The sequence below is a fragment of the Gekko japonicus genome, unplaced genomic scaffold, assembly GCF_001447785.1.
Source record: "Gekko japonicus isolate JY-2015 unplaced genomic scaffold, Gekko_japonicus_V1.1 scaffold2111, whole genome shotgun sequence".
Lineage (NCBI taxonomy): Eukaryota > Metazoa > Chordata > Lepidosauria > Squamata > Gekkonidae > Gekko > Gekko japonicus.
In genome coordinates, this window is record NW_015164256.1 from 23,482 (window position 1) to 37,852 (window position 14,371).

Consider the following 14,371-nt stretch of genomic DNA (forward strand, 5'->3'; position numbering starts at 1 on the left):
ATTTCTTCGAAGTTTACTGCTCATTGAGTGCCCATGGGTTCTTGTATTGTGAGAAAGGGAGAAAAGTACTTCTTTCTCAACCTTCTCTATCCCATGCATAATTTTGTAACCCTCTATCATATCACCCCTCAATCATGATGATTTCTCCAAGCTAAAGAGCCCTATCTTCTTTAACCTTTCTTCATAAGGAAGGTGTTCCATCCCCTTAATCATTTTAGTTGCCCTTTGAGGTGTGGCAACTAGAACTGTATACAATATTCCAAATGAGGCTGCACCATATATTTATACAGGGGCATTGTGATACTAGCTGATTTGTTTTCAGTTCCCTTCCTAATAATCCCCAGCATAGTATTTGCCTTTTTATTGCAGTTGTACACTGAGTTCACATCTTCAGTGAGTTATCTACCATGACTCCAAGAACTCTCTCCTGGTCAGTTATTGCCAGTTCAGACCCCATCAACATATATTTATAGTTAGGAGGATTTTTTTTTTGCTCCAGTGCGCATTACTTTGCACTTGTCCACATTGAACCTCATTTGCCACGTTGACACCCACTTGCCCAGCCTTGATAGGTCCCTCTGGAGTGCCTCACAGTCCACCCTGGTTCTCACCACCCTGAACAACTTAGTGTCATCCGCCAACTTAGCCCCTTCACTGCTTACTCCCAACCCCAAATCATGAACAAACAAGTTAAAAAGCACCAGACCTAGTACTGAGCCCTGCAGTACTCCACTGCTTACCACCTTCCTCTGTGAAAACTGCCCATTTATACTCTCTGTTTCCTGTTAATTAATCAGTTTTTAATCCACAACAGGATTTGTCTTCTTATCCCATGAGTTCTGAGTTTACTTAGGAGCCTTTGATGAGGAACTTTATCAAAGGTTTTCTGGAAGCCTAGGTAAACAACATCTACCAGGTCACCCTTGTCCACATGTCCTCAAAGAAAGTTAGTGAGACAAGATCTTCCCTTGCAAAATCCATCCTGATTCTTCCTCAATAGCTTTTGTTCATCAATGTGCCTACTAATTCTAATTTTAATAACGGATTCCACCAACATACCCAGTATCGACGTTAGACTGTAATATCCTAGTCTGAAACCTTTTTTAAAGATGGGGGTTACATTAGTTATCTTCCCTTCCTCAAAAATTGAGGCAGATTTTTGTGATAAATTGCATATTTTGTCCAGAGCTCCACAAGTTCACATCTGAGTTCTTTCAGAGCTCTTGGATGTATGTCATCTGGGCCTGGTGATTTGTCAGTCTGTAATTTGTCCATCAGTCAAAGGACCAACTTGTTCTATTTCCCCCTTGCATCCTTTTATCTATATCCTGATCTGCTTCCTCTAAGCAATTTCCTTTTTTCCTGGTCCCAGCAGTGACGTGTACAGGAATCTTCTGCCCTTTTACCAGCAAACAATGTTGATTTCATATTCACTAGGATATTTGTACTTCTTATTGTGTTGTCACTAATACTGCTGACTTCTGCTGCCTACATCATTGCCACTGAACTAATTTCTGTAAACAATGAAGTACAATACATCAGCCAATCATACTCACATTATTTAGTAATGCCATAATGCACAACAGCACTGTATACTTTGAGTAACTGCAGAACTAAGGTTGCAAGCTCTGAGTTGAGAAATACCTGGAGATTTGGGGGGTAGAGCCTGGGGAGGGTGAGGCTTGGGGAGGGGGGGACCTCAGCAGGGTGTAATACCATAGAGTCCACCCTCCAAAGCAGCCATTTTCTCCAGTGGAACTGTTCTTGGTCATCTGGAGATCAATTGTAATAGCAGGAGATCTCCAGGTGCCACCTGGTGGTTGGCAACCCTATGAAGAACAGTGGATCTTTTGCAAGCAGCAAAAACAGTACGCATTTTGAAATGGGAAATAAAGATTGTAAAAAATGGCAATTTTTCGGGAAGCAGAAAATTAACTGAAAGAACTGGCTCAGCTACACAATACCATAAAAATACTATATAATATCATAAATGCACAAAGGAAACACAGCCCAATAGAAGCAAACAGCACTCTTTTAGCTTTTGCTTTCTATAAAAACAAAAGTCAGCATATGAATGCAAATAATGCAGAACATTAACACCCATTATCAATAATACCCACACAAAGCTGTGCTATGAAATAATAAGAACTGACATTTTTAAAGTCACTCGTCATCCATGAGTCATTAGATCTTTGTAGCTAAAGACGGGTGGATCCAATGGTTCACAGCAAAGTGGTAGAACAGCATAGCTGATCCTCAGTTTGACCCCGCCCTCAGCAGTTATTTTTCAGATAATTTTTTTCATACACACACACACACACACACATACACACACAGGGCCAGGTTAGTGGTCACAGAATTGCGGGTGCCCCCTTCCAAACATGAAGAGCACTTAAACAAACACCTTTTATTTAAAGGTGGGGAAACAATGGGTTCAGAACTGGGAGTTTTAAACAGAACTACTGTAATATCTCGTGGGCACTCCATGAAACTGCTGAGCGGTCGGGTTAGAACGGATAAAAGGAAGTACTTCTTCACCCAAAGAGTGATTAACACATGGAATTCACTGCCACAGGAAATGGTGGCGGCTACAAGCATGGACGGCTTCAAAAGGGAATTAGATAAGCATTTGGAGCAGAGGTCCATCAGTGGCTGCCACAAGGTATAGATAGGGGCTATGGGGCAAGTGATGCTCTGTCATCTTGGTGCTTGGGGGGGGGTCAACAGTGGGAGGGCTTCTAATGTCCTGGCCCCACTGGTGGACCTCCTGATGGCACTGGTATTTTTGGCCACTGTGAGACACAGAGTGTTGGACTGGATGGGCCTTTGGCCTGATTCAACATTGGCGTCTCTTATGTTCTTATCAATCAGTGAGAACTGAACTATGAGAAATCTAAAGTTTTGGTCTTTTCCAAATCCAGAAAACAATTTATCTGGAGAGTAGGTGATTATGAGCTTGAACAAGTAAAAACTTTTAAGTATTTAGGCCTCCATTTTCAAGCCACTGCATCTTGGGCCCACCAGCAAAGAGTGACAATAACTCCAAGGCGAATATCAATGCACTCCTACAATTTTACTTTTCTGACTGAGGGAATCAATATGTACCGGCTGCGCTAAAAGTCTTTAACTTGAAAATAGGGCCCCAATTACTCTATGGTGTCCCTATATGGATTGATGAAGTAAACAAATCAATAGAACCGGTACACCTGTCCTTCTTACGGAAAATACTGGGCGTTCCATCTTGTGTCTCATAGGCGGCCCTATGTTTGGAATGTGGCAAAAATGTTATGACCACTAGGGCGTGGCTGGTGACTTTTAAATATTGACTTCAACTGCATTATAACTCTGACCCTTCCAGCTATATTTACCAGCTTTTAATGGAATCTGAGTCTTCACCTTGACTAGCAACCATAGAGAATAAACTGGGAACTCTGAATATTCCCCTTGAATCTCTCCTTTTACTTTCAGAATCGGAAGCATTTTAAAAAATAAGGAACAGAGTACTGGAGACAGAGCTAGCCAATTTATACAATGCAGCCAATAAGACCTGCTCTCCTCTTGGCCATGGGATACTCCCCACTGTAGGACTTCTCCCTAGTTGTTTTGAACAATTACAAACCCCAAAAATCCGCATAATTTTTTCTCTTGCCAGGTGTAATGTTTTGCCATTAGCAATTTTAACCAGAAGATTCCAGGGTATACCCCTTATTAAGAGACATTGCCCCTGTTTAAATGGAACTATTGAAACAGTGTCCCGTGTGTTGTTAGAATGTCCTTATTATAACAATATCAGACAAAATATTTTATCTTCAATCTTATTTAGCATTATGGATTTTCCTGATGCATATAAACTGTTGTTTTTACTTAACACTGGTGACAATATAATTTATTCAGTGCCAAAATATTTATATGTCACCGTTTTTATACAAAGCAATATATTGTAATCTTGGGATATTTTAACTTGCAAATTTTTATGTATTTGCTCAATGTTCCCCCTTTTTACAATGCCAATAAAGGGATGATGATGATAAACAGAACAATGTGAATAATGCATTATATTGTGCAGTCCCAAAGTCAGGTTGAAAAGAGAAGTATACGGGTGCAGCCCTTTCCAGGAGGCAGGGGCTGGGGTTCAGCAGGGCAGGTCACAGCACAGGCCAGGGTGCAGAGAGGAACCAGGGTCCAGTCCAAAAGTTGGGGTTCCAGAGAGCACAGGTCACGGGCAAGGTTGCAAAGAGTAAACAGGGTCCAGTCCAAAAGGGGTTCCAGAGAGCAGGTATGCGAAGTCCAGTCAAGGGATCCAGGCAGCAAGTCCAAGTCTGGTCCAAGGTTAAAGGTTCCAGAAAAGCTGATAGTCAGGTCCAGTGCAAGGGTCAAGGTTCCAGTGGTCCGGTAATAAGGACAGTGGTTCAGCAGTAATGTGTACTTGTTGCATCCACAAAACTGTTATGTCTCCTGGGTGATTTTATAGCCAAGTCCTAACAAGCTACACTCCCAGCCAACTCCTTGGCAGTCATCCTGAAACTACTTATCCATCTCATCAGTTGATAGCTGACAATGGGTCATGAATCTCGCACTCCTCCTCCTTTCCTGCAACTCAGCTCACCTCTGACAGCATCGGTGCTGCAGGGGTGCAGGTGAGCTAGGTGGGCTGAGAGTAAGCTTTGTTTACTGCTTCAGAGCTACAAGGCATTGGCTCAGTTTCAGCTGTAGACTGTGACTTCTGTTCATCCCCTAACCTGACCTCTTGTTGCTCTCCTCCTGGCTCAGAGCCAGCTTCAGCCGGTTGTTCAATTACTGGCTGAGGGCCAGCTGCAGGTAGCTCTTCATCTGCAGGATCTGTGCTGTCACTGAGCACAGATGGACTTAGGAAAAGAAGTCTCTGGGCTCTGACAACAGACAGGTTGTGTTGCACCCTTCCAAAGGTCTCTTTTCCTCACGGTCACTACAGGAGAAGTTACACAAACACTCAGGATCAAATGCCCGTATCAGAAGATGGCCACACTTCTTTTTTTAAAAGATGTATGTGTGTCTATGCCTGGAAGTCATGGTCAACTTCTGGTGACTCCTACTTGGGGTTGGACGTTTCAGAGAGGTGGCTTGTTAATGCCTGCCTCTGTGTCCCAGCTCTGGTATCCCTTGGAGGACTCCCATCCAAGTATTTGCCAGGGTTGGACCTGCTTAGCTTTCGAGATCTGACGAGATCAGGCTTGCCTGGGCTATCCAGGTCAGAGCAGAAGATGGCCACTCTTCTGACGGCTGCCTTTCTCTTCTGGAACTTCTTCAGAAATTCTCTACACCCTCAGGAGAAAATCTCTGCAATGTCTTTTCTCTGCATCTCTCTCTTGGGAGTTCAGCTCCCTCCTTCTCTTTTTCTGTTGTCAAGCAACCACTCACCCAGCCGCTCTGTAGAAATCCCCTCCCATTAGTGGGCGATGTGTTTATGCCAGGGTCTGCATAATGCAAGTGAAAATATGTAACAACCTTTTAAATAATAAATAAATATTTTACAAGGTTTACTCAAATAACAGCCACACACATTCCCTTTTAGTGCTGAACTTCACATGCAATGTGGCATTTTGCTAGGTATATTTCAAGTGACTGATGTTGTGCCTTTACTGTGGTTTAGGAAAACAGATTATGATTTTAAAACGATTACTGTTCCTGATGGTGCTTACAGTTTCAGAAGAGGAATCTAGGAAGCTTCAGATAAGGCTGGATCAAAATTTTGGAAGGCTGTAATCTCTATACATATATGGAAGATGTCCTATTAGGGTTGCCAGCTCCAGGTTGGAAAATATTTCAAGATTTTGGGGGCAGAGTCTGAGAAGGGCAGGGTTTGGGGACTTCAGTGGGGTATAATGCCATAGAGTTTACCTTCCCAGGCAGACAGGTGAACTGATCTTTGTCACCTGAAGACCACTTGTAATCCCAAAAGATCTCCAGCGACTCCCTGGAGGTTGGCAACTCTACTTCCTACATATTTATGGTCAGTTTTAAGCAAATTATTCTTGTCGTGAATTAACATTTTATGTGAGCATGTTTTTAATTAACTCAACTGCCAAAGAAAACTCTCACAGACATGGATCAAGATGGGTAGTTGTGTTTGTCTGTAGCAGCAGAAAAGAGTAGGAGTCCAGTAGCACCTTAAAGACTAACCGAATATGTGGCAGGATATGAACTTTCATGAGTCACGGCTCACTTCTTCAGATGTTTCTCACTTCTTCAGATACTTTTGATTATTTTCACAGACCTGGATTCCTAAAATTAAATTCTTTCTAGTATATACATACTCTAATTCATGAGATATTTGGGGCTTTTTTGAACACTGCCTTATTTCAGTTTACAATGATTAGTGTGCTTAACTGGTGGTTGGGTGTGCCTTTTGTATAATTTGTTCAGGAAAAAAAAGGGTGGGGGAATTCCAAGTTCAAGTTCCAATTCGAAAAGCAGCCGGACAGCCCTGTTGCAGGTCATGTGACAAGTGGTTTATCTAAAAAAACCACTTCTTCCTGGACTCCAGCAAACTTGCTTTGCATATTCTTTTTTCTCTTGCAGCTCACAAGAACAGCAAGAAGAAAAGAGCAAAATTTATGTATCAAGCTGTGGGAGGGAGGAATCCACACAATCATCTTGGTAAGTGACCAAAAACAAACAAATATATAAAAGATTTCTTTTCTTAGAAGCTAAGCAAACTAATTATGGAGCATCCTGTTGCTTTTGAATAAGACTTCAGTGTTTCTGTAAAAAGAGATTGCTGTGAAATAATCCTGTTTTAGCTATTGGCTGAATCAAGGAGGGATTTGAGCAACACTTTTGTAAACGAGAACAGAGCTAACAGTACTCTGAGTAATATGACTTTGATTCTAAGGAAACAAGCTGAAAATATTTTACTTCAAAAACAACATGCTGTATAATGTCGATCTGATTTTCTCCTTTGTTTGTCAAAATATCTGTCTATAATTTTGTCTGCTTTGGAGAATTCAATAGGTAATTTGTAAATACTATTTTAAAAAATGCTCCTATCCTCTTTTAATAAGAATACACTGAACAGAAGATAAAAGAAGAAGTCACCCAGGGAACACTGTACACAGCTGAAATTGCACAGCAAGGAATGCTTTAGTTTCAGTTTCCATTTCCAGAACTGCAGCTCTTCAGCAGAGCATTTTATTCATTTGTATAAAGGATTCTAGCCGTTCCTTCAACACACTAATAAGAAAAATATAAACATGAAAGTACAGCAGAAGTACCCAAATTAATGAATGAAGAAAAATAACTTTTAGGTGGATATCATATTAATTAGAGGCTGGAATCCTTTCCAAAGGCATGTGGGAACAAGTCCCTGCCCTGCCATTTCTTTACCATAGTGGAGGATTATACACCACTTGATGTCCCAGGGTTCCCACGTCTCCCCTGGCCACTGGCAGAGGGTTTGGGGGTAGGATTGCCAGATCCAGGATGGGGAATTCCTGAAGAGTTGGGGGTGGAGCCTGGGGAGGACAGGGACCTCAGTGGGGTACCATGCCATAGAGTCCATCCTCCAAAGCATCAGTTTCCACCAGGGGTCATTTCGTAGAAAAAGAGGTGCAGGAGCTCATTAGCATAACTTATTTGCATAATTTATTTGCATATGCCACACACCCATGACATCACCGGAAGTGTGTCAGAAGGCAACACTGGACTGTTTTGGATTGCTAGCTATGGGGGGGGGGGACGTGCAGATCTGTCCTCGCAGAGGAGGGAGCTTGTACCTGAATAAACCTTGGTCTTAAAGGTGCCACTGGACTGTTTTGGATTGCTAGCTATTGGGGGGGGGAATGCGCAGATCTGCCCTCACAGAGGAGGAAGAGCTTATACCTGAAGGCGGGCCGGGGGGGCTCTGCAACTTACCTGGCTGCTTCTTGCTCCTTGTGGCCCAACTGAGGACTGCTGGGAGCAGGGGGCGGGGCTTGTTGCATGTGCCCGCCCCCTGGGCTCCTTACTGCCGAAGCTCCGCTCCTGTGCGCTCCCGCAGGAAATGACCCCTGGTTTCAACCCTGGGAAGTGCGTTCTGTAGTCTGGAGATGAAGTGTAATTCCAGGGGATCCCCAGGTCCCACCTGGAAGTTGGCATCATAGGGTTGCCAGCCCCCAGATGGGGCCTGGAGACCTCCCAGAATTACAGCTGATCTCCAGATGACAGAGATCAGCTCCAGTGGAGATAATGACTGCTTTCGAGGCTTGGAATCTATGGCGTTGTACCCCACTGAAGTTCCTCTCCTCATTAAACCCAGCCCTCCCTATAGGGTTGCCAACTCTAGCTTGGAAAATTCCTGAGTATTTGGAGGGTGGAGCCTGGGGGTGGCATTTGGGTGGGGGAGGGACCTCAGCAGGGTGTATGCCATAGAGTCCACCATCCAAAGCAGCCATTTCTTCCAAGGCAACTGTGATTTTTGTCATTCGGAGATCAGTTGTAATCCCAGATTTCCAGGCCTCACCCAGGGGCTGGCAGCCCTACTGCCCGGGCCTTCCTGAAAAGCTTCCATAGGTTTCCTGAAAGCCTCTATAGAGTCTCCCCTTTTCCTGCTTCCCTTGCCTTCTAGGGTTGCCAGCCTCCAGGTGGGGCCTGGAGATCTCCTGGAATCACAACAGATCTCCCAACTACAGAGATCAGTTCCACTTTACGCTTCCCAACTCCAAGTTGGGAAATTTCTGGAGATTTGGGGGTGGAGCTTTGGAGGGATGAGGTTTGGGAAGGGAAGCAACCATTCAAAACAGGCATTTTCTCTTTTTCCTGTTGGAAAAATTGGTAATAAAAATAACATTTAAAAGAGCAGACATTTTCTTCAGGGCAACTGAACTCTGTCATCTGGACAGAGTAATTCCAGGTGAACTCGACCCCCCCCCCCACCTAGAGGATGGCAATCCTAGTTCACCTGGAACAAATGGGTGCTTTGGAGGGTGGAGTCTATGGCACTGTACCCTTCTGAAATCCCTTCCCCCCTCTGGTAATCATCTGGTAATCTCCCTAAAAACTCTACGGTACTATAGAGTTTTTAGGGTGATTGCTAGAGCGTCGCCCGGCGACTTGCCCAGTGTGATGACATTACTTCCAGGCTACGTCATCACGCCGGGCACATCAGCCTGATCTGGCCACTTCGGGGGTGGAGTTCCCCCCACTGGCTGGATCTGGACTGGTGGATTGGGGGCCCTTTTAGCGGGGGAATCCCCGCCCCCTGGGGGGACTTGGCAGCCCTAGTTTGATTTCTTTTCCCAAGCAAAGCCCACCTTACTCCCATCCCCGAAGCGCAAGAGCCTTGCACGGGACCTTTCCCCGCAGCAGTATTTGCACCTGGCAGGAACTGCTGCAATCGCCTTCCCTTCTGCATTTTGGCTTCTTCCTTCTCCCCAGCCCTCCCACAATCCCTTGGCTTGGAGGGCTTTGTCTGGCTGCTTTTGCTCATTTCCTTTCCTCATCCCATGCCTGGCTGGGCGGAAGGCAGGGCGGCTGCTGGGGCTTGTTTCACAGGGCAGGATTTGCACCTGCAGCCCTTGTGGGAAGGCATCTGTGGGCCGGGTCCCTGCAGTGCATTGTAGCTTTGTCCTTCCTGGACTGTCATGGTACCGGTCATTGCTGGGAGCCCCAGGGGACCGGAGGGAGGGGTCAGGGAGGGGACTGGAGGAAGGGGGAGGGCAGAATTTAGAAGGGGTGTCGCCCAAATAGCCCCTGGCTAGGTATGGTCCGGTCCAGGTGGAACCTGGAGATCTCCCAGAATTACAACTGGACTCCAGACAACAGAGATCTGTCCCCCTAGGAGAAAATGTGTGCTTCGGAGGGTGGACTCTATGGCATTATATCCAGCTGAGGCCTTTCCCCTTCCCAAACCCTCAAAGGCCAAAATAGGCCCCTCCTCCTTCCTTTTACTAACAGAACCAAGTTTGGTTGCTTAGCGACAGCCACTGAGGAAATCCATTGCTTAAAGCTACAGGTGCTCCTTTTATCATTTTGGTTTTTTTAAGCCCCTCAATGTTTTGTTTTGTTTTTAGATTTCAGATTTTTCTGCCAACCTGGGACCCTATTCAGGTTTGTGGAAAGATCTGTCTTGTCTGTTCACAGATCCAGTCACTGGATTTAAGTATCCAAAGATCTGGCTGATTTGGCTATAAGTATAAAGATACTTATTACCCTTCCTCCTAAAAGCTAGGGGAAGCATAGTTGTGCTGCCCCAGCCAGCGTTTAAACTGTAGTTAAGTAGAACTGCCATATATATCTTTAAGAGCAGTGGCTCCTGGGAATTGAAGACTTTAGTTAGACATCCCACAGCATCCGGCACTCAGAAAGGCACGAGGATTAGAGTTACAGCTCTCTCCCCGTGGCCTTTATTATCTTCAAACGGCAAGGAGTGGGGACACGCATCCTTTTCACCATGAGCCAGAGAACTGAGTTAGATTTCACCAGTTATGCAGCTTCAATGTAAGTAGAACACTTCTGAATGCATGTGGAACTGAATAAAATGATTTAATTCTACTTGACCCTGGCTCGTGTGTTGAATCACGTCCAGAAGGCGTTTATTGACACAGCATCAGACAGAACAATTGTAGTTTTATCAGTCCATAACTCTCAAGAACTTAGCACCTATGACTAGCATTGCCAACTTTCGGGAAGCAGCCTTTATCTGGGAGTCATGGGTTGTTTTGTTACAACCAGCAATATGTTAGAGGCTACTGAATTAAAAACTATGTTTCTGCAGCTTTACTTATTTATTTAATTACAAAGAAAATAACATACTGCTTTCTATCTAGTTTTCACAGAAATGGTTCTTAAACAACGTGTAAGGACAAATAATTAAATGTGAAGTGATTTGTCATGTATTTCCCTGATTCAGAGAACACTGATGTGAAGGTTTTTGTTTGGCATCCCCACACTCTTATTAGCCCTCTTCTCTATTTGTGTGTTTATGCATTTTATTTAATTGCTCTGAAATAAAAGTCTTTTACATGCCTTCCTGAATGCAGAAACTGAAGGGCCCCTCATCACCCACTCTGTTAAGACATTCCAAAAGACTTGGCCTACCACAGAAAAAGCCTGTGACCTGTCACCAGACAGACAACACCCCAGGAAGAAGCCTATCCAAAGAATACAAAATTGGTTCGTGGAAGTACACCAGGAGATGTGCTTTGATAAGTATGAAGTGCAATAAATTGCTCCAAATATCTGAAATAAACCAGTAAACTTGTGAAGACTTTTTTGTTTCATTTGGCATTCTCTCAATGATCTTCCTTCCTAACCAGTGTATTTTTGTTTTGTATATATTTTGACTTCGTTTTGTATGTATTTTAACTCTGTTTTGTAACTCTGTTTTTAATTATTTTAATGATATGTGTTGGGAGGGGTTGATTTTAATGGTTTTATAATGTGATTTTATCACATATGTAGGGTTGACAGGTTCTACCTGGCTGCCAGCAGGGGGCTCCAGGGTCCACCTTGGGATCTTCTTATGGTTTGAGCCCAATTTTACCATAGAGTTTTGCCCAAAAACTAGAGCATCACCCCCCTCAATGCATTACGTCGTGTTCTGAGGCATTTGCGGGTGGGGTTTCCTCCCGCCAGCCAGCTGGCCAGTGGCAGAAAGAAGCTCACAAAAGCAGGGGAACCCCTGCCTGGACCGGGTCCCTGGCAACCCTACATGTGTGTTTAAAATTGTTAGCAGCCATGCTGGCCCTTGTAAAGGCAAATGTGTGAGACAAATATTTTGTAAATAAATAAATATTTTGCCAAGCACTCTTTAGCTAGGGCTGCTGCCAGACAAACAGGATTGGCAAATGTTTTTGGGGTGCTCTTGGTTAGGGCACCTAAGCCACCTCCATCCACCCTGTGAAGCAGAAGATGGCACCCACCATCCTCCCCTTCACACTGTGGCAAGACAGCACTCACTCTCCTCACCCCCATACATGGCAAGCTGCAAAGGTGATGGGGCGATGCCTGCCCTCCTTGTGCCCTTGCACTGTGGTAAGACAGCACTCATTCTCCTTGCACCAAACATGGTGGGGAAGTGCTACCCTCTTAATCCCGAGTGTGGCAGTTTGGCACAGAGGTAGCAAAGTGGCATCTGCTCTCCTTGCCCCCATGCATTAGCATGTCAGGAAGGCCCTGCCCACATTTTTATCACTCCCCACCACAGTGAAGTAAGGAGGCAATGAGGCTGAGCCAGGCTTCCTCACACTCCCATGACAGACTCCCCACCAGCCATCTACTGGGCCCAGGGGTGCCACGTCTCCTCTGGCAGCTTAGGTAGTCTCCTAGGCCACCTAGTGGATAGGCCAGCCCTGCAGAGAAAGATATTTGGGAATTAAGAGGGGCGAAATGCCTCTAACAAAGCAGAGTAACCTGATTAAAATGAGGATAAACCACTGGCCCAACAGGAACTGGAAAGTGTCAGAAGAAAGCTGTGGGGAGATTCTGTGGCTTAGTGGCAAGGCATCTGGTTGGCATGCAGAAGGTCCCAGATTCAATCCCCAGCATCTCCAGTGAAAAACACCTGCCTCAGACTCTGGTCAGCCACTACCAGTCTGAGTAGCCAATACTGACTTTGATGGACCAATTGTCTGATTCAGTATAAGGCTGGCTGCTTCATCTGTGTTCATCAACTGACCAGCAAAGCTGCATGAAAAAAAAGCAACAAATTGAACAGGGGTTGACATCAGGATCAAGGCATAAGGTTTTAGCTTCTAGTGTGTAAGTGTCCAGAAGGTGTGGTACACAGATCCTAACTAGAGAGAGGGAGAAATCATTTGAGTTCAGTATCTCATTGCTTTAAACCCCATCATAGTTTTCAAAGTCACTTTATACACTCTTACTTTATGTATACTGTAAGTGGACAAATTAGCACTCCTAACCTTTGTTGAGAAATTTATACGTGATTTTTCCCCCCAGGATATACTAAGAAGGAATAACAGAACATTGCATCATTAGAAAGAAAAGCTCAAGTATGGGGAAGAAAAGGTACATTTAATGGTGCCAGTGATTCAGACTAATAGGAATGCCATAGAAAACTGATAATGAAACTGAAGTATCATGGTATATGTTCAAAATCTGTGAATCAAAATCTATGGCTCTATTCAGAGGTCAGGAACAAATTGCAGTGTGCTCATGATAATTATGAACCTGGTTTACTCTTGGCCTATGCTTGGATCTTCTTTGGAAGTCTTTGATTAAACCAGTTTGGTATAGTGGTTAAGTGTGCGGACTCTAATCTGGGAGAACCGGGTTTGATTCCCCACTCCTCCACTTGCACCTGCTGATGTGACCTTGAGTCAGTCACAAGCTCTGGCACAGCTGTCCTTGAAAAAGAGCAGTTTGTGTCAGAGTTCTCTCAGTCCCACCCACCTCACAGGGTGTCTGTTGTGGGGAGGGGAAGGGAAAGGAGCTTGTAAGCCACTCTGAGACTCCCAGTGAAGGGCGGGGTATAAATCCAATCTCTTCTTCTTCTTCTTCTAAACTACAATTTGCTCTGATAGCCAAGTTGAAGTTTGTTGCTTGCTCAAAAACCAGGATTCCTGAACCAAGATTAAACAATTTAGAACACTAGTTACTGGGAAAGAAATCTACATCTAGATATCACAAACAATAAGTTAAAGTTAGAGTGAAGACTTTATGTTTAGATAGCTAGACCCCACTTTTCTTCCCAGGAGGGACCAAATTAGGTTTGCCAAGCTCCCGCTCTCATCTTCCATTTCCCACCACTGTTGTTAAAGCCACTGGAAGAAAATCTTTTAAAAAGGCTGTCAGCAACAGTATAAAGTCACTTCCAGAAAAAAAACTGAAGTGACTTCAGGCCTCTCTAGGAATTGCCAGGGGATTCCAGTGACTCCTAGAGAGGCTTGACATCACTTCCAGGTTATTTCCAGATGTCATGCCATTGCTGACACTACCCAAACATTTTCCTGCACCATTTGGTATCCTACTGCCCTAGACCCAAAGCAGCTTACAAAATCACTCTCCCTTCCTCCATTTTACCTTCACACCAATGACCCTGTGAGATAAGTTAGTCTGACAGAGAATGAATGGCCCAAGTGATCTTCTGTGATAGATTGGAGATTTGAATCTGAGTCTCCTAGATCCTATTCCATCTCTATCCCCTGTAGCACACTGACATTAATTAGTATCTCACCTAGGTTTCAGTTGTGCTCTGTGAGCAAGAGAAGAACATAAGAACATAAGAGACGCCAATGTTGGATCGGGCCAATGGCCCATCCAGTCCAACACTCTGTGTCACACAGTGGCCAGAAATACCAGTGCCATCAGGAGGTCCACCAGTGAAGGAGAGAGAGTACATGAGCTTAACAAAGCCAGCTATTGAATATCATGAACAAACTCCAGTTTGTTTTTGATG

General features: G+C 44.4%; 1 long non-coding RNA gene across 1 annotated transcript; it reads left to right on the top strand.

Annotated features, from left to right (window-relative positions):
* Positions 1-6,523: 6,523 nt before the first annotated feature.
* On the top strand, positions 6,524-12,981 carry LOC107108274. The gene is made up of 3 exons (XR_001482434.1): positions 6,524-6,636; positions 10,995-11,163; positions 12,913-12,981. It is a non-coding gene; the product is annotated as an uncharacterized LOC107108274 (long non-coding RNA).
* The last annotated feature ends 1,390 nt before the right edge of the window (positions 12,982-14,371 follow it).